This window comes from Triturus cristatus, chromosome 1_1, assembly GCF_964204655.1.
Source record: "Triturus cristatus chromosome 1_1, aTriCri1.1, whole genome shotgun sequence".
Classification (NCBI taxonomy): Eukaryota; Metazoa; Chordata; class Amphibia; order Caudata; family Salamandridae; genus Triturus; species Triturus cristatus.
The window spans coordinates 864,631,414-864,652,244 of record NC_140579.1 but is presented as its reverse complement, the minus strand read 5'-3'; the positions used below and the strand labels follow the sequence as shown (position 1 = coordinate 864,652,244).

At 51.6% G+C, this 20,831-nt stretch overlaps 1 protein-coding gene across 1 annotated transcript in view; it reads left to right on the top strand.

The window, feature by feature from the left end:
• The window catches only part of LOC146871203 (transcription factor Maf-like), a 95,646-nt gene that overhangs the window by 474 nt on the left and 74,341 nt on the right, over positions 1-20,831 (top strand). The window lies entirely within an intron of this gene.

The following is a 20,831-nucleotide window of genomic DNA, read 5'->3' as shown; positions in this document are numbered from 1 at the left end:
CTCTGCTGTCTTTCACGCCTGCGCTGTCTCTTTCTTCATCGAGCTATTTCTCGACAACTCTTATTCATTTTTTTCCTCTGTTTTGTTTCTGAAGTTTCTGCTCCGTGTTGCTCTCGCTTAGTTTCTCCCGTTGCGCTCCTTGTTTCACTCGTTCACTCTTTTCCTCGTTTCTTTCTTTCTTGACATCTATCTTCTTCTCGCACTTTCTCTTTTACTCCGTTCGTCTCATTTTGGACTCTGCTGCCTAATAGTGTCTTGCTCTCTTTTTCCGCTTCTTTTCCTTGTTCATTCTCTAAAATTCAGTCCTCATTATGTCTTTTTATCGTCATTCTCTTTGCCGTACCTCACTTTTTCTCAATTGCATTTCCCTGATTGATAGGACAGTTCAGCCGGCCAGGGCACGTACTGCAGATATCTGATTGCTAACTGCAGGTCGCTGATTCCAGCAGCGGACAGGGGTGGTCCAGATTTTTATACTTATGAGGTTGATGAATTATCCACAGTAACGGAGAGTAGTTACACTTACTATTTACAGCGCCGTGGAGGCAACACTTTGTGGCAACAAACTGTCACTATGTAAAACTGAAATTAAACTTTATTCACTGTTTCAATTCTTTTCTATGCTCGTTCTCTTCCCTTTTGTTTATTTTCGTCTATATTAGGCCTCTCTCACTCTTTCTTTGCATACCACTCTCTAAATGTTTGTCTCCACCGTTTTATCCGTCTTTCCCTTCCACTCTCTACTGCTGTCCTTGGTTGTTTTTCATTCATTGAGTTTCGCCCTGACAGTTTCACTCTACATCTCTCCGGAGGTTACTTCGGGCCGGCACATGCAGTGTGTAGACTTTGTTCCTGTTAGAAGGCGACCTCAGAGGGGCCCGGAGGGGGCCCTGAATGCCCTGAGACCCACCCTCGAAGTATCGTAGCCGGGCACTGGCGGGAGACTCCTCAGGGGAGGAACCTCGCTTCTAGGATCGTACACTCGGCACCACACGACAGAGAGACACCACACGAGGAGTTCTTAAGAGAAAATGTTTATCAGATCGAGTGGTAGGATCTTTATGATCAGCAAGGCAAAATATATACAAGTAGAGCGCGGGCTCACAAGGTCTTGGAGGGGGGTTAGGAGGTAGCGGGACAGTCTTTGGGGTTAGGAATCAAATGCAGGAGCGTACCCGGCGCACAGCGCACAATCCTCGAGCTGGGGGATACGCTTGTCGTCGTGGGGTCCGGCGGGACCACGAGAGTCTGTGGGAGCTGCGAGTCACTCAGCAGGGCTCAAGCACAAGTTCGGAGGTCTTACGATCTTCAGGGAGCCGCGAGTCACTCAGCAGGGCTCAAGCACAAGTTCGGAGGTCTTACGATCTTCAGGGAGCCGCGAGTCACTCAGCAGGGCTCAAGCACAAGTTCGGAGGTCTTACGATCTTCAGGGAGCCGCGAGTCACTCAGCAGGGCTCAAGCACAAGTTCGGAGGTCTTACGATCTTCAGGGAGCCGCGAGTCACTCAGCAGGGCTCAAGCACAAGTTCGGAGGTCTTACGATCTTCAGGGAGCCGCGAGTCACTCAGCAGGGCTCAGGTGTTTCCAAGGCGAATCTGCCGGACAGTCCCAGAGCACCCCTTGTTATAGGGCGACTCCTCTTTGATGTCCGGAGTCTGTGCAGGCAGGGGTCTTGTCACCTGGGGGTCGCTTGTTGGGGTTTCCTGCCATTGTCCTTTGATCCTTCCAGGGCCGGGTCGGGAGGAGTCCCAGACACCCAGCAGGCGTGGAGCCAGCCCTCGGGGAGGCCGGCAGGTCGATCGAAACCCACCTTCCCAGGGAAGCGCAGAGGTGTGATAGAAACTGCTCCTCCCTCTCTCATCCCGGGGGGGCGCGATGTTCTCCAGCCGGAGTGGCGCCTCTAGGCCAGGGTCGCGCTGGGGCTGGGCGGCCATCTTGTTGCATGAAGTGGGCACGCGGGCCCGGTGTGGCCGAAAGGAGGAAGGCCACGGACGGGAAGTCCGGGTTGGGTGCGTGTGAGTTCTGGTGGGAAGAATCGGCTAGGCCGTGGGTTTGGGGGCTGGTGTGAGGTGCAGGGGTCAGGTCTAGCTATGTTACGAGGGCCGGGTCTAACACACGTCCCCCCCAGCTGAAAGCCGGAGAGAACTACCCATCCTCTTGGGGGTTCTCTTCGCTGAGGCGGAAGAACCGGGAGAGGCCATCGGCGTTGGCGTGGTCAGTCCCAGGGCGGTGTTCCACGGTGAAATCCATCCCCTGGAGGGAGATTGACCACCGCAGTAGCTTGGGGTTTTCTCCTCGCATCTGCATGAGCCATCGCAAGGGGCGATGGTCGGTTTGGACCTTGAAATGGGTGCCGAACAGGTAAGGGCGTAGTTTCTTGAGAGCCCAGACTACGGCGAATGCCTCGCGCTCGATGGTGCTCCATCTCTGTTCCCTGGGCAATAGCCTTCGGCTGAGGAAGGCTACGGGCTGGTCGAGGCCTTGGTCATTTACCTGGGAGAGGACTGCCCCGATGCCATGCTCGGAGGCATCAGTTTGTACTACAAACTCTTTGGAGTAGTCGGGGGCCTGGAGGACGGGGGTAGTACACATGGCTGCTTTCAGGGCCTCAAACGCCTCTTGGCAGGCAGGGGACCACTGTACCTTCTTGGGCTGCTTTTTGGACGTGAGTCCCGTGAGGGGACCGACCAGGCTGCCGTAATTCCGGATGAATCTCCGGTAGTAGCCCGTGAGGCCCAGAAAGGCTCGGACCTCCGTTCGGGTCGTGGGGGGTTCCCAGGCTAGGATGGCGTCGATTTTGGGCTGTAGGGGGGCGACCTGTCCGCTTCCGACCTGGTGCCCCAGGTAGGTTACGGAACCTTGTCCAATCTGGCACTTGCTGGCTTTCACGGTGAGGCCTGCCTGGTGCAGGGCGGTCAGCACCCTCCGGAGGTGCTGGAGGTGCACACTCCATTCGGAGCTAAAAACTGCGATATCGTCGAGACATGCCGCACTGAATTTTTCCAGCCCGGCCAGGACTCTATTTACCAGTCGCTGGAAGGTGGCCGGGGCATTTTTCATCCCGAAGGGCATCACGCGAATGCGATAGTGCCCATCCGGGGTGGAGAAGGCAGACCGCTCCTTGGCTCCCTCTGTGAGCGCAATTTGCCAGTAGCCGCAGGTGAGGTCGAAGGTGCTGAGGAACCGAGCAGCCCCGAGCCGGTCTATGAGCTCGTCGGCTCGGGGAATGGGGTGGGCATCGGCTCGGGTGACTTCATTGAGTCCCCGGTAGTCCACGCAGAAGCGGAGTTCCAGTGTGACCCCGGGGGCAGCTGCTTTTGGGACCAGGACCACGGGGCTGGCCCAGGGGCTGTCTGAGGGTTCGATCACGCCTAGGGTCAACATTTTCGAGACTTCGGCTTGGATACAGGACCGGACCCGATCAGGGACCCGGTAGGCCCGGTGTCTCACTGGCGGGCTGTCCCCGGTATCCACATCGTGGACACACCAGTCGGTGACCTTAGGGACCAGGGAGAAGAGGTCCGAAAACTGCCCTAGGAGCTGGCGGCAATCCTCACGTTGCTGGGGAGTGAGAGACGGGGAGAGGTTCACTCCCTCTATGGAGCCGTCCTTCTCTTTGGTGCACAGGAGATCAGGGAGAGGATCTGACTCCTCCTCGGACCCGTCATCAGTGGCCAGTAGGAGGCTCAGCTCTGTCCGCACAAAGTGGGGCTTGAGGCGGTTCACGTGGAGGACCCGGAGGGAGTCCCGGGGGGACTGGACGTCCACCAAGTACGTGACCTGGCTCTTCCGCTCAACCACTTTGAAGGGCCCGGTCCATTTATCCTGGAGGGCGCAGGGTTTCACGGGGGCCATGACCCATACCTGCTGGCCCGGCTGAAACTCGACCAGAGTGGCGTTCTGGTCGTACCAGCGCTTCATCTCCTCCTGACTCGCCTCCCGGTTGGCCTCGGCCATCTCTCGGAACCTCCTAGTCTGATTTCGGAGGGTCAGGACGTAACGGAACACATCTCGGGGGGGGCCTCGGGGCGCCGCCTCCCAGCCTTCCTTGACCAGGCTGAGGGGCCCCCTGACGGGGTGCCCGTAGAGTAACTCAAAGGGGCTGAACCCCAAGGATTTCTGGGGAACTTCTCGGTATGCGAATAGGAGGCAGGGGAGCAGGATGTCCCACTTACGCCGGAGGGGCTCTTCCAGGCCCGCGATTATCCCCTTCAGAGTCCGGTTAAACCGTTCTACCAGGCCGTTTCCTTGGGGGTGGTACGGGGTGGTGAACTTATAGGACACCCCGTATTGTTGCCATAAGGACTTCATGTATCGGGAGATAAAGTTGGTACCGCGATCGCTCACGACCTCGCGGGGAAAACCCATGCGGGAGAAGATCCCCATCAACGCCCGGCCCACCACGGGGGCTGTGACGGTGCGCAGGGGGATGGCCTCAGGGTAACGGGTGGCATGGTCCACCAGGACGAGGATGACCCGGTGCCCTTGGGAAGTTGGGGGGTCCAGAGGTCCTACAATGTCGATCCCGACCCGCTCAAAAGGGGTACTGACGACAGGGAAGGGTTGGAGGGGAGCCTTGCGCTTTCCTCCGCTCTTCCCACTGGCCTGGCACGTGGGGCAGGACTTGCAGTGGGCTTCTACATCTGCTTTCATTCTGGGCCAGTAGAAGTGAGTCACGAGGCGACTGTACGTTTTGTCCTGGCCCAAGTGGCCTGCGAGGGGGACGTCGTGGGCCAAACCCAGGAGGAGGTTTCGGAAGCGTAGCGGTACCATCAGCACCCGGCCGGACCCTAGCTCCACCGACTTCTGTTCGCTGTACATAAGGTCATTCTCCCAATACACCCGGTGCGTCCCCGTCTGGTCGCCGGCGGCCTGGGCCTCTGCCTGTTGCCGGGGCCCGACCAGGGAAGGACAGGTAGCCTGCTCTCGGCAGAACTCCTCTCGGGAGGGGCCCCCTTCGTGGTGCCACTGGGCTAATTCGGGCAGATCGCCTAACTCGGTGACTTGGGGGGAGTCGGAAGGCGGGGGTTCGTCACTGGCGATCGACTCTTCTGGTGGGGGAATGTGGGGACCCTCGGCCGGGACCATCCTATTTTCAGGGGTCGGGGCGTCGTCGACTTCCCTCAGGGGGGTCAGTCGAGCCGTCATGGATCAAGTGGTGGCGCACACCCACTCAGGGAGGCCCATCATCCCTAGGTGGGTCTTGCGCTCGACTTGTCTCCAGGGGGAACTTTCCAGGTCGTTCCCCAGGAGACAGTCGACGGGCTGGGAGGTTCTTACCGCGACCTTCAGTTTACCGACCACCCCTCCCCACTCAAAGGGCACCAGGGCTACCTTACATAGGCTTTCTGTGTTGTCGGCTGAAATGACAGGGCAAAATACGTTGGGGAGGACCTGGTCTTCGTGGACTAAATGGCTGAGGACACCGGTGATGCTGGCCCCGGTGTCACGGAGGGCTTCTACTTGGTGGCCATTGATCGTTACGAGCTGCCCATATTTCTTTGTGTTAGGGGGCAGGAGGCTCCCGGGGACCATCTCTCTATCTCCTAAGGATACTAGGGCCATAGCGGCGGGTTCCCACTCCTCGGCCTCCTCAACCTCCTCCCCCAGTGCTACATTGGCTATCTGTCTAGCGGGGGGTGCTGCCTGGGTGGTGCGTGGGGCCATGGGGCATTCAGGGTCGTTGGCGTAATGCCCGGGCTTCTGGCAACGAAAACAAGTGATGGTTACCCGGTGCCCCCGTCTCAGGGGGGGGCCGATTACAACTGGTGGGGGTGCCGGGAAAGGTGAAGGTTGGGACTTCGGGGGACTAGCCTGGGACTCTCTCTGCCCTCCCTGGTTTCCCCCCCTCTCTGGCGGGGTGGTCCCTGACTGGCTCGGGGGTATTCTCCTACAGGGCCCCGGGAGACCCGGGTGTTAGTCCAGCAATCCGCCTCGACAGCCAGCTTTCTTGGGTCCGTGAGCTTGCTGTCGAGCAGATGCTGGCGTAGTTCCACAAAGCAGTTCGCAGCCAGGTGTTCCCACAACATAAGGTCGGTTAGTTCTTCCAGGGTGGTTACCTTGCTGCCCTTGATCCACCCATCGAAGGCGCGGCTGAAGAAATTCACATATTTCACCCAGGTGGTACCCGGGATCTTCTGGCAGTCCTGGAACCGCTGGCGGTACATCTCCGGGGTGAGGCCGTACCTCGTGAGGAGGGCCGCTTTCATGTGGTCATAAGAGGTCTGCATGGAGGTGGGTAGGTCGAGCAGGGTGTCTCTCCCTTCGCTCAGGAATCGTCCCCACAACCCAGCCCCCCAATCCTTCTGCGGGACCCGATGGGAGGTCATGGCGACCTCGTAGGCCCGGAACCACGGCTGAATGTCATCATTTTTGTAATATTCTTTGACCACATCCTTGGGGATGTGGACCTTCTGCTCCGCCGGGGCAGCCGCCTCCCGGTTCCCCGGGGGCCGCGCTTCTTCGCTTCTTGCTTTCAGTTCTATTTCCTTCAAGCTGCGTTCATGCTCCAGTTGAAGTCTCCTTCCCTCGTGTTCTCGTTGGAGTTTCTTCTCTTCTAGTTCTCCTTGTACTCGCAACTGTTCTACTGCTAGCTTTTTCTCAGCTAATTTCAACTCGCCCTCAATTTTGAGTTTGGCTAATTCAAGCTCGTGATGGCGACTTTTTTCTCTGTCTGCGAGTTCCTCCGGGGATAGGCCCCCGTCTGGTACGAAGCCTCGCACCTGGTTGCTGTTGCGTTCTCCTTGGGAGGGTCCAGCTTCGTCGTGGGGCTCCCCTGCTCCTTCTGGGCGGGAGGCCCCAGAATCCACCCAAGCTTGCAGTGCCTTTTGCATATCTTCTTTGGTGTTGAGACCAGTGGTAGCGATTTTGAGTTCCTTACAGAATTGTTTTACTTCTTTGTGAGTGTACTCTTCCAGCTGTTCCACCTGGAACACGGCACTGGTGTCGTTTTCTGTGAGAACCACGGCGTTTCCTTCTGCCATCTTTGTCGGTAGTGCGTCAGCCGTTCACGGTACGATCTCTAGATGATGAGCCCGAATCCCGTCGCTTGCCACCAATGTTAGAAGGCGACCTCAAAGGGGCCTGGAGGGGGCCCTGACTGCCCTGAGACCCACCCTCGAAGTATCGTAGCCGGGCACTGGCGGGAGACTCCTCAGGGGAGGAACCTCGCTTCTAGGATCGTACACTCGGCACCACACGACAGAGAGACACCACACGAGGAGTTCTTAAGAGCAAATCTTTATCAGATCGAGTGGTAGGATCTTTATGATCAGCAAGGCAAAATATATACAAGTAGAGCGCGGGCTCACAAGGTCTTGGAGGGGGGTTAGGAGGTAGCGGGACAGTCTTTGGGGTTAGGAATCAAATGCAGGAGCGTACCCGGCGCACAGCTCACAATCCTCGAGCTGGGGGATACGCTTGTCGTCGTGGGGTCCGGCTGGACCACGAGAGTCTGTGGGAGCTGCGAGTCACTCAGCAGGGCTCAAGCACAAGTTCGGAGGTCTTACGATCTTCAGGGAGCCGCGAGTCACTCAGCAGGGCTCAAGCACAAGTTCGGAGGTCTTACGATCTTCAGGGAGCCGCGAGTCACTCAGCAGGGCTCAAGCACAAGTTCGGAGGTCTTACGATCTTCAGGGAGCCGCGAGTCACTCAGCAGGGCTCAGGTGTTTCCAAGGCGAATCTGCCGGACAGTCCCAGAGCACCCCTTGTTATAGGGCGACTCCTCTTTGATGTCCGGAGTCTGTGCAGGCAGGGGTCTTGTCACCTGGGGGTCGCTTGTTGGGGTTTCCTGCCATTGTCCTTTGATCCTTCCAGGGCCGGGTCGGGAGGAGTCCCAGACACCCAGCAGGCGTGGAGCCAGCCCTCGGGGAGGCCGGCAGGTCGATCGAAACCCACCTTCCCAGGGAAGCGCAGAGGTGTGATAGAAACTGCTCCTCCCTCTCTCATCCCAGGGGGGGCGCGATGTTCTCCAGCCGGAGTGGCGCCTCTAGGCCAGGGTCGCGCTGGGGCTGGGCGGCCATCTTGTTGCATGAAGTGGGCACGCGGGCCCGGTGTGGCCGAAACGAGGAAGGCCACGGACGGGAAGTCCGGGTTGGGTGCGTGTGAGTTCTGGTGAGAAGAATCGCTAGGCCGTGGGTTTGGGGGCTGGTGTGAGGTGCAGGGGTCAGGTCTAGCTATGTTACGAGGGCCGGGTCTAACAGTTCCCAAGCCTTGGGTTGTTTGTTCGTCTGTGTCTTCGAGTCTACGTGAGTCTGATATCGTTCATCGGTCTCTGGGTGTCTGATAGCGCCCTTTGGTCTGTGGCCGTTTCTCGGAGTGTGACACTCTTTGTACCTCATGGGTGACTACCACTGACCACTAGCATTTGTGTGTTCGTAGTGACTGCAGATCTGTGATAAGTACCCATCCACTCCACACGTGGAGGTCTCATGGCTCTGTAGGTCTCTGTGTGCCAGACACCGTCCATTGATCTCTTTGTGTCTGGCAGTCTGTTGGCTCCTGGGTGTCTGATAGTGTCTACTGGTCTCTGGGGGTCTGTTATTATGTCTTGTTGTTTGGCAGTGTCCATAGGTCACTGTTTCTATATCTCGACTCATGGACATCTAATAGTATGTGTAGTCCTTTAGTTTCCAGGCACCGTCCACTGGTGTCTTGGTATTGTATGTACGAGTTTGGCAGTGTCTATGGGTCATTGATAGTATGCTTTGGCTGGGGGGTGCCTAACAGCATCTGTATGTTTGTGGATAGCAGGTAGGATCAATTGCCTTTAGGTCTGATTGTATCTGTTTGTTTCTGTGCATCTGAAAATGAACACAGTGCATCAGAAGTCTGATAAGTATGCATATTTCAGATGTCTGATAGTGTCTATTGGTATTTGCATGTCTGGGTGTATCCTTTGGTCTCTAAATGTCATAAATCAGCTTTAGGCCTATGAGTGTCTGGCAGCGTTGGTAGGAGTGTGTATGATAGGGCCTGCTGCACTCTGAGAGTTTGATTGTGCCTGTTGGTCTGTGAGGCCTGAAGCTGTGTATTGGTATTTTTGTGTGTAATAGTGACTGTTGTCAGAAAGTGTGTTGATCTTTTTGTATTTAAACATTTATGGTGGTATGTGGGTGTCTGGCAATGTACAAAGGGCCTTGGATGTCTGGTAATGTCCTTTGAGTGACTGATACTGGTAGCATACCTCTGGATATTTGATAGTGTCTTTTGGTTAAGTCTTATAATGTCTATTGGTCTTTGAGCACCGTTGTGTCTAACAGTGTCTGTTGGCCTCTGGAAGTTAGAGAGTGCATGTCAATATTTTTGTGTTTGGATGCCTTTATTGGTATGTAGTTGTCTGTTAATGTACTGAGGGGTTTGACCTGTGAGAGTCTGACACTAGCAGCTGACTCCTGGTTTCTTTATAGTGTCTTTTGGTTGTGTATGATAATTGGTCTTTGGGTGTCCATTGATAAGTCGGTCTGTGTGTGTCGGATAGTCGTGATACATGCTTGGTTGTCTGGTAGTCTACCCATTTCTGGGTGTCTTATGGTGTCATTAGCTATTTAGCATTCATTATAGGCCTGTTGTGTCTCATAGTGTTTCTAGTTCTCTGGGTATCTGTTAGTATGTATTGACTTAGAAGGCACCTCATAGTGTTCACCGAGCATTATTTCTCTCATATTGTGCAGTAGCTTCTGAATGTCTAAATATGTCAATTGCTCCGTAGCTTTTGGGAGCGACTTCTGATCTCTGTGTATCTGCCTCCGATCTTTGGTTATGCTTGTAGTTTGCAGCATAATATGGCTTCCTGAAAGTTTCATTGGTCTCCGGGTGTCTATTGTGTTTGTTTATGGTAATCAATAGTGTCCAATGATCTTTGACTATTTGCTAGTGTTAATTAGCCTCCTTGTACATGGAAAAGCACACTGGTCTCTGGATGAGTGTTAACATCTGTATCTGATAGTGCCTGTCAACACTGATAATATAATGTTAGTTCTTACGTTTCTAATGGTATCCATTGGCCGTTTGGTGGGAATGTCTGTCGTTCTTGGTTCTCTATAGGTCTCTTTTTGTATCTTGGTGTCTCTAAGAATGTAATTGGCCATGTGGTGAGTAATTGTTGGTCTCTGGGGACCTGGGTGTTTTGTATTATATGAGCGTCTGACAGTGTCCAACGATGTAGGTGCAATTCATGGTGCCTGATGATCTCTGGGTGTGTGATAATCTGTTAGTAATCCAGTGTATACTTCTGCCCATTGCCTTACAGGTGTCTGATTGTGTCTGCGGGGTCTAGTAATATTCCTTTATTTCTGAATGACTGAGAGATTATGTAGGTCTTTGGTTTCTGGGGTGTGTTGCTTTCTTGATGTTTGCTATTGCCCACTGGCTTCTGGGTGTCTGATCATGACAGCTGTCATCTGGTAGTGACTGTGGGTTTCTCGATGTCTAATAGTGCTTGTAGGGTTTTACCTATTTGTATCCATTGGGTGTTGACTGGCCTATGGCTTTCTGATAACAGTGGCTTCTTCTTGAGTGTCTGAAAGTGTCTGTTGGCCTCTAAGTATCTTGCTAGTGAGTGACCACAGTAATATAAGAATAATAGATTGTTTTATTTAGTGCTTAATGGCTTCGTTTTCAGTGTTTCTAAGCACTGTAAATAACAAGTCCTATACCGATACTGATGATGTCTGTAGGACTTATGGTGTCTGTACATCTTTGTGTATCGAATGGTATTCATTGGGTGTCTGAAGGCTACTGAATGTCTTGTAATGCAGAGTTGTCCATGTGTGCCTCCAGGTGCCTCTTGGTGTCATTCAGTGCCCACTGGTCTCTGGGAGACTGATAGAGTTAGTTAGGGCTGGCCGACAGTGGCACTCTCGTGGCATCTGGTGGAGATTGTTGGTCGAAGATGTCTATTAGGATCAAACAGAAACGTTTACATGCTAAACATTTACTGTCTGTGTTCAAAATGAAGAGTTATCAGTGAGGATGCCAACATTGTTTTACATTTTTATACGTAAATACACCTTTGACCCCCATCAGGCTCCCTCTGGAGGGTGCTGTCTGACGGTTGTCATTTCCAGTTCAAAGGGATGGAAAAAATCACTTGGAAGTGACAGAAAAATACATATCATTCGAACACCGCAGCGTTAATGGAGGCTGGCGCATCAGAAATCAGTCATGCTGCCACACCTCTCTGCTAAAAGTGTGTCTCCCTATTCAGGGTTAAGGGATCTTGTACAGGCCACAGTGCAGTCACCATAACACCCCCAGTCTAGGTCAGAAGATGGCTGCAGTCGATAGCTCTTGGAAGCCTAACAATAGCCTGCCCACACAGAGGTCTGGCAGTTTATCATTCAGGGCTCACGGCTTCTCTTTGGAGTTCCAAGATGCACCACTCACCCCACTTATGAAGAATATGAAAACTTGGTTGTTTTCATCTGCGTTTAGCTAGAACTTTTGGGAACTGTCGCTGCTCCTTTTCCACTCGAGCTCTATGGAGCCCTCCGTGGTGTCCATTCGCTTTCTAAAAGTCCTCTAACATTACGTATCGTACATAAAACAGGGGATTTGATGGGCTGTGGAGAGAGACACAGGGACTGCCACACATAGGAGAAGGGACCAGTGTGGAAGGTCATTCATTGTTTGGTGCTAAACTGTTATACGGCTCATGTACATAAAAAGCTAGCACTGTCAAAGCCAATAGGTTTGACTTTGTTGTGCACACATAAGGACATATGGTCATTCGTGTGTTGTGCACACATAAGGAAATATGGTCATTCGTAATGTATTTATAAACACTGTGGAGACACAAAAACACACACACACACACCTACAGGCACACATATATAGACGCACACACATATGAACAAAGACCCACTTATGAATACATGGACCAACACACACACTTACGCAGGCTCACACGCATCCATCTATGGAGCACACATATAGTGCAAGTTACTATTTATACAGGCTCCGGCCTCCGAAAACAGGATCCGGCATTAAGCTCCCTGCATCGCCACAATTTCAGTGTCCACATTGTCTCAGGATGGAAACCACACATTTCTATGGCTACAACGTCCCAGTATGTATAAACCATTACCAAACCAGAAACAACATTGTGGGGGTTTCTAAAGCACCACTGTTTCCCCAGAAACTACATTTCCCCAGTACATAAAGCATCTTTATTGTGACACTGCCCAGGTATGTAAAGAACAGGTGTAATGCCAGAAAACAAACTGCTGGACATGTAAAGAATCATTGTAATGCACGCATTCACATTGCCCTGGTTTGTACGGCATCATAAGCAAGGCCACTGGAAATATGCGATTGCACAGCTGCGGCGGTTTTAGCATAATTATTGATTTGCAGCATTTGCCACACATAACCCATCATCTGCTGCATAATCTGTGCAGATTTTAACAAAAAAATTGTTTCTTGCACAAGCAGTTACAAAGTTTCTAAAAACACAGCAACATGTGGTTGCCGCACAGTGGAAGACCCTATGCAAAGGATGGCTCATCACATTACTGTTGCTTATTTCTATATTTGGGTGGTAAACTGGTAATAATAAGGTGCATCAAAAACATAGAATCCGCGGGTCCATAGAAAAAAAATATATATACAGACAAGTAGCCAGTGCATCCCAACTGGATAACATACATTGGGGAAGTCCTATTTAAGAGGAGGGAATCCCATCACCCACCCAGGTAGCATGCTTCATCATTTGGGATCTCCTCTTGGCTGCAACCTGGTGCAGCCAAGGAGCTACAACTCCTTGCTAATGTAAAGGAGGAGCTTGCGGATGTTTTAGTATTATCCGGGGGCTAGATCTCCTAAGGTCGATGGAGCACAAAACAGTGTGGTGAGAGTGCGTGATGCAGTGTATGAAATAAGTGAGTTAAAATTGACTACCAGAAGAAAAACAAATTTATTAGATATCCCGTGGTGTCAAGGGTTAAAAGCAGTAAGAGCGCGGTCTGAATAAATGTACGAGCGCGCTGGTGAAAAATGCTGAGAAGGTTTACATGTTTCAGCCAATCTTGATCACAAATTGATCATGGCTTTCTTCAGGACCTAGTTGTTACTACTGCAGAACTAAGTGAGTGAAAACTATCACAAAACAAAAAGAATTACAGGATAATTGGAATGATACAACCAACAGTATACCTGTGTGATGCTTATAGTAGGAACTACAGGGAAACGTGGTGAACACTTGTTGGAAAAGAGAAAAGACGAACTCAAGTATGCATACATGTTTCTTGTCTGTATATAGAAGAACATTTTCAATTAATGAAAAATGCTACATGTCTCAGAAAAAATGAGAGAAGACAATATTTCAAAAACCTTACCCGTATTAAATCGGGAGGACTACCCACCACTCCTGGTAACAACTCAGGGCGTGAGGCAACGCTCTGTGGACAAAAAGGAAGAAACTAGTCCCACAAATATGGATAGTTCTTATTAAAAAATGGCGGACCCTCATGGCACCACCACTGTTGCTTGTTGACCAGATGAGGTTTTATCAAGGTCACCAATACGGTCTAGAATATACAGGAAGACTAAGTCAATCTGCACATCCCTAGTCAGGCAAGTATTGTGAAGAATAACTAATGAAGTGTAGTCTATTAGTGAAGGTAGTTCACTAAAGGTGTGTGCATTTTAAAACATAGCAGTGAGACATGGGCCTCCCACACAAGTGATGCACCATTCTTATCGGGAGACCTGGGGGAATGCTGGGTGGTAGGCCATTTGTGGGAGCCTGGTGATGCCACACTTTTCCACACAAAAATGTCTGAAAAAAGTGATTTGTTCAGCTAAAATTGAGGTTTGCAGGGGATTCTGGGTAAGGAAATGTTGGGGGATCCACGCAAGCCATACCTCGTTGGAAGCCCCCAGGTATCTAGTTTTCAGAGATGTGTGGGTTTGGTACGTTTCCCTAGATGGCCGCAGAGCACTGGGCCAAAAACCCAGGTGACCCCCCCTTGAAAAACCAAGTGGTTTTGAGATAGGCAATTTTAATGTCGCTTCACTACGTTTTGGGCCCTTGCCTGTCGCGGGTACTTGGGCTTCCCACACAAGTGAGGCACCATTTTTATCGGGAGACCTAGGGTAACGCTGGGTGGTAGGAAATTTGTGTGAGCCTGGTGATGCCACACTTTTCCACACCAAAATGTCTGAAAAAGTGATTTTTTTCAGCCAAAATTGAGGTTTGCAGGGGATTCTGGGTAAGGAAATGTTGGGGGATCCACGCAAACCATACCTCCCTGGAAGCCCCCGGGTGTCTACTTTTCAGAAATGTGTGGGTTTGGTAGGTTTCCCAAGGTGCCGACAGAGCTAGGGTTCACAAACTACAGCTAGGCACTTTGCCAAAAAAGGGTCATTTTTCACTGTGAAATTGAAGTGTGTCCACGTTGCGTTTTGCGCCGCTTCCTGTCGTGGGCACTAGGCCGACCCACACAAGTGAGGTACCATTTTTCTCGGGAGACTTTGGGGAACACGGGGTGGGTAGAAATTTGCATATCCACACAGATTCCAGAACTTTCCACCACAGAAATGTGGGGAAAATGTGTTTCTTTTGACAATTTTTTAGGTTTGCAAGGGATTCTGGGTAACATAACCTGGTGGGAGGCAGTCAAGTCACCCCATCCTTGATTCCCCTGGGTGTCTAGTTTTCAAAAATGTATAGGTTTGCTAGGTTTATCTAGGTGCCGGCATAGCTAGGGTTAAAAAACGACAGCTATGCACTTTGCCAAAAAAGGGTCCTTTTTCACTACGAAATTGTGGTGTGTCCACGTTGCGTTTTGCGCCGTTTCCTCTCACGGGCACTAGGCCGACCCACACAAGTGAGGTACCATTTTTCTTGTAAGACTTTGGGGAACTCGGGGTGGGTGGAAAATTGTGGATCCACGCAGATTCCAGAACGTTTCACCACAGAAATGTGGGGAAATGTGTTTCTTTTGACAATTTTTTAGGTTTGCAAGGGATTCTGGGTAACAGAACCTGGTGGGAGGCAGTCAAGTCACCCCATCCTGGATTCCCCTGGGTGTCTAGTTTTCAAAAAGGTATAGGTTTGCTAGGTTTCCCTAGGTGCCGGCAGACCTATGGTTCAAAAACGACAGATAGGCACTTTGCCAAAAAAGGGTCGTTTTTCACTGTGAAATTGAAGTGTGTCCACGTTGCGTTTTGCGCCGCTTCCTGTCGCGGGCACTAGGCCGACCCACACAAGTGAGGTACCATTTTTCTCGGGAGACTTTGGGGAACGCGGGGTGGGTAGAAATTTGCATATCCACACAGATTCCATAACTTTTCACCACAGAAATCAGTTTTTTTGACAATTCTTTAGGTTTGCAAGGGATTCTGGGTAACATAGCCTGGTTGGAAGCAGTCAAGTCACCCAATCCTGGATTCCCCTGGGTGTCTCGTTTTAAAAAATGTATAGGTTTGCTAGGTTTCCCTAGGTGCTGGCAGAGCTAGGGTACAAAAACTACAACTAGACACTTCGCCAAAAAAGGGTCATTTTTCACTGCGAAATTGAGGTGTGTCCAATTTGCGTTTTGCGCCGTTTCCTGTCACGGGCACTAGGCCGACCCACACAAATGAGGTACCATTTTTCTTGTAAGACTTTGGGGAACTAGGGGTGGGTGAAAAATTGAGGATCCACGCAGATTCCAGAACTTTCCACCACAGAAATGTGGGGAAAATGTGTTTCTTTGACAATTTTTTAGGTTTGCAAGGGATTCTGGGTAACATAATCTGGTGGGAGGCAGTCAAGTCACCCCATCCTGGAGTCCCCTGGGTGTCTAGTTTTCAAAAATGTATAGGTTTGCTAGGTTTCCTGTGAGAAGTTGGCCTGGTATATGATGCTCACTAGTTAAAGTGATCACCTTGTACCATGCCAAGCAACCCTTATGGTGTGGTTGTAAGTCAACCTTTTCGGACTAGCTGCCCTAGTGGTAGCGTAGGCTAAGCAGTCTTTGAGGCTAAACTCGTGATGCGTGTTAAGCCAGCTGTTTTACCAAATGCAACCCCCTTTTATACCAATGAAAGGACACCACACAGATATATATTCAAAATATATATGTATTTATTTCTCAAAGTAACCCCTAGTCTCTTTATGAGCACAGGAGCACAAATCGTCAAACAAGATTATCACAGAATACACAGAAGTTGCACGTTATATGGATAGGCCCTGGTGGCCACTCAAACCATATACTAAAATAGTGGTATAAGTACCACGAACAGAAAAGGGAAAAGGCCTAAGGCCTCTAGAATCGCTGGGCCTACGAGGAGCTAACGTCAGTTAGTGACCAGGAGGTCCACGGGTGGCGTGTGCAGAGCAAATAGTCACACGCGTGCTCCCATAGGTTTCAATGGGTGCGTAAAAAGTACAAAGTTACTGCAAAGGAGATCTTCCGGGTTGACTAGGAACTTAAGATTTGGAACACAGGCACTAGAGATGTATTACTACACATGGGCACCGGAGTACCAGCTTTACCTCACCCACAGGAAGCGGGTGCATAGGCCTCAAAGTGCGTCGGGTTTCTTCTATCTGTTCCGTTGAGCCTGGGACAAAGATGCTGCAGGCGGTCGGTCCGGGAGAGATGCGGTGGATCCAAGGGTGGATCGGAGTTGCAGAAGACCTGAAAGCAGAGGGGACAGTGTTCACAGTCACTAGCCAGTGACCGGCGTGGCACCAGGTAGGTACCAGGTGATGTCGGGTGCAAACAGGTGATGAGGGGTAGCTTGTCTCCGCAGCCACGTGGTCCCTGAAGGTCGACGACGTCCAGGAGTCGGCTCACGAGCTGTCCCACGCAGGCTCTCGCTGTCGGCGGTGTCGGCGACTTGGTCGAAGCAAACAAGCCTTGGCAAAAGCAATTGTAGGAGGATTCGGAAGTCAGCTGTTGGTTCTGACCAGCAAGGTCAGAGGGATTGCTCCTTTGGAGAGGAGCAAGGGCCAGTCTGGAGCAACCAGACCAGCGGTGTTTTTCGTAGAGTTCGTCGCCAAGATGGCCACTAGCCAGCGGGCCAGCAACCGGTTAGGCGCGTCGAGTGGCAAAATGCAGAAGGGCCCCACGCAGATCGTGGAGATGCTGGAGGGCTCACCTTTGGTGCAGATGCTGCTCGAGGGTTGGGCTTCTCAGATCCCAAAGCACAACTTGGAGGGAGCCTCGGTTGTTGCACTTGTCAGCTTGTCGTAGTCGATCCAAGATGGCTGGCTCCACGTGTCTCGGTGCCTCCACGGGTCTCCTCTTTGCAGGGACTGTGGATCGGGCGGTGAGAGGTCTGGAGGTCCAGGTCTTGTCAGTCTCTGGGCTCGGGCTCCGGCGGGAGGCGGCGGCAAAGCAGACGGTGATTCGCTGGATGGTGCTTGCGTTAGCAAGGTGGTCACTCCCTGACCACAGGGGAGATTGGCTTCAGTCCTCTGTGCGGCAGAGCGTCGAAGTTCCCGTCTTCTTCTTAGTTTCAAGTTGATTCCAGGATGTCTGAAGTCTTAGGACACAGCTCCTACCTTTATTCGGATTCTAGGGGCCGGACTACCTGCTAGGTCCCTCCCTATGGGTGGGACCAGGAAGGGGGGTGGTTACACCCCCAATCCTTTGTCCAGCTCGCCCCAGGCCCGGGACTGGTGTGCCCCAGGACCGGTTTGAACTGGCATATGCACCGAGGCTCCTTGTGAGCCACAGGCATGTCTGGTTTCTTTCAAGCCCTACCTGACCAATACACAAAATCCTGTCTGGGGTGGTGCACGCACCTCCCCTGGCAGGAAACCCTTTGTCCACACCTCCCAAGCTGGAAGGACTCCCAGCAGCAGGAGGGCAGACTTGTGTCTGTGGTGGCAGCATCCATTTTGTGGAGCTGAGGCTATGTCTGATTTTACCCGGGTTTCAGGTACTGTACATGTCGTGTCCCTCTAGAAGGGTGGAATGCTAACCCCGTCGCCAGAATTGGCGAGGGGTTAGTATTCCAATTCGTATGACACCTTACTCGACATGTTTTGATAAAGCCAAACCAAAGATAGCATTTAACCGCGAGGTTCATAATGCACTTAAGAGTATATGGTATGACGATATCTGGAAACAGTAGAAGGAAGTTGTTCCGACCACGGCAGACAGGCTCAGCTCATGCCAGAGCACCATCTCACATGGAACCAAGCACTCTGCCTTCAGGATTGTTAAGGCCTGCCATAGGAGTGACTTATAGGTTACCAGGTGTCCCATTTAAGGTTAGGTATAGGTATACTACACCTAAGTAAGAGGTGATTACACCAACTTACCCCAGCTGAGTGATCAGCCAGTTGTGTCAGATTGTTAGGCCAAGCCTGGGGTGGCATAATACATGCTTCAGCCCCTGGCAGACCTTGGATACACCAATGCCCTGGGTACCTAGTGTACACTGGTACAGGGGCTGACAGGGTGATCCAACCAATTGGGTATGTACCTAGGGTTCATGGAGTCCATTTTACAGAGAGAGCAGATAGCCTGAGAGCCTGAATGGCAGGATCTCAGGCCAACTAAGTCGAAAAACCAGCTAGACACTAGGCAAAAATTTGGGGGTAACCATAGTCAGATATCCACCTTCCTACACAACCCCCCCCCAAACGAAGGGAGATAAGGCTGACCTTGACCAGGTAAGCCTATATTGCCCAAGTGGCCATATAAGGAGGAACCAGCACTGGCATGGTTACCCCCTGTCTCATGGTCCACTAAGCAATCCCTCACCCTAAGGGTATCAGAGGGTCTCCACCATAGGGAATCTCTACCTGTGGTGTGTCTTGGCAAAGTAAAAGGCTGGTGTTGAGATGGAGTACTGAAGTGAGTGTCCTCAAAGTGAGGCCTCAGCTTCCTCCAATCATCCTCCACCATGGATGCCTTTCTTTCTTTAACTGAGTTGCACTGTGCTCTCAGGGTCAGCCTCTGGCTACCTAAAGCTGGAGGCTGGGTCCCTTTTGTGGGCTTACTGGAGGGACAGGTCAGGTTTGGGGCCCTAAGGTCCCATGTTTGCCTGTGCCCAACAGAATCCCCCTGGGGGAGGTCCCTAACTACCTGTAAAGGAGATCCCTCAGGAATGTTTTTACCCATCACCTGACTAGGGCTACTAGCCAGGCAATCCTCATTCTTTTGATGGGGGGGTTCTTGTGGACAGGGGCCCTCTGGGGGTCCACTGGCCTCCCTGACCTCTGCAGCCCTGGGCTGACTGAGGCAGGGTAGAGAGAGGCAGGCTACCTGCACCAGACTGGATCCCACCTTGGAAGGGGCCACTGACATCAGAGGCTCTGCCAGGCCAGGCCTGGCTACCTCTGGGGCAGTTCCTTCACAAGGGGTGAGGTCAGATCCCTGAGGAGGCTGACCTTTTCCTAATGTCTGGGGAGAGGGAGACTTTTCTTCCTCCCCACTACTCTCAGTTTGTGTGGAGTGATCCATTGTTTCAGGCTTCACTACACCTATGTCAGTCTGAGTATAGGCTGAGACCATTACAGCCTTGCCAACCTTTTCAGGGGGGCACTCAGTTTGTGTTTGAGCTGTGACTGTCACAGCTCTGCCAGTCCCTACAGGGAAGTCTGTCTGTGCCTGGGCTGTGGCTACCACTGCCCTTCCAACCTTTTCAGGGAGGAAATCTATTTGGACAGGGGTTGTGAATGGCACAACCCCCCTACCCTTTTGTGAAAGGCCTACCATTTTAGAATGGGTGTCTTGTTCAACTCCAGCCCAAGCTGAGAGTTCTAAGTCATTCCCCAGTAAGCAGTCTACAGGCAAGGTTGGGGACACTGCTACCCTTTTAGGGCCAGTGACCCCTCCCCAGCTGAGACATACCTCTGCCATGGGATGACTGTTCTGTTTGCCATCAATGTTAGTCACCTGGTAGGAGAAACCGGGCAAAAGCTGCTCAGAGGGAACTAGCCAATGGGCCACCATTGTGATGCTAGCCCCAGTGTCTCTGTAGGCCTCAGCTTTTGTACCATTGATGTAGGGCTCCTGTCTGTACCTACCCAAAGTGTTGGGACAGGCAGTGAAGTTGGCAAACCCCATGCCACCATCACAGACAAGAGTGGTTGCTGTAGGGGAATTGGCTAAGCCAGGGTCCCCCTGTGTTCCCCAAGTAAACCCACCCAGATTTCTGGGGGCACTCCCACCACCTGGGGGATTAATGCTGCTAACAGTAGTACTGGGAGCAGGTGCCTTAGGGGCAACAGTGTTGGGGGCTCCACCCTTTTTGCAATCACTAGTCCAGTGAGTTGTATTTTTACAATGATTGCACCAGGGTTTCTTTTGACCTTCTTTCTTCTTTTTGGACTGTTGTTGGGACCCACCCTCCTTAGCAGTAGTTTGGGGCCCTGTTGAAGACTTCTGGTCTTTAGATTTCTGATCTCCACCCTTTTGGTCTGTTTTCTTCTGATCACCCCCTTGGCCCTGGTTCTGGTTCTTTTGCTTAACCCTGGTTCTGACCCATTTGTCTGCCTTCTTTCCCAATTCTTGGGGAGAGGTCAGATCAGAGTCAACCAAGTGTTGATGCAGTTGCTGGTTTTGACAGTTATTTAAAATCTGTTCTCTCATCATCAAATTATACAATCCTGTAAAATCAGATACCTTACTTCCCAGCAACCAACCCTCCAAAGCCTTAGTGGCACATTCAATGTATTCAGACCAGTCCTGAGTCTGTGTCTTTTGGGTGTCTCTGAACATTAACCTGTACTGTTCAGTGGTTAAGCCTAACCCATCTACTAGAACACTCTTCAGGACTCTGTAGTTTCTGACATCCTCTTCTCTAACAGTGAGGAGTCTGTCTCTGCCTCTTCCCTCAAAGGAGAGCCAGAGGATTGCTGCCCACTGATCTTCAGGAACCTGCTGT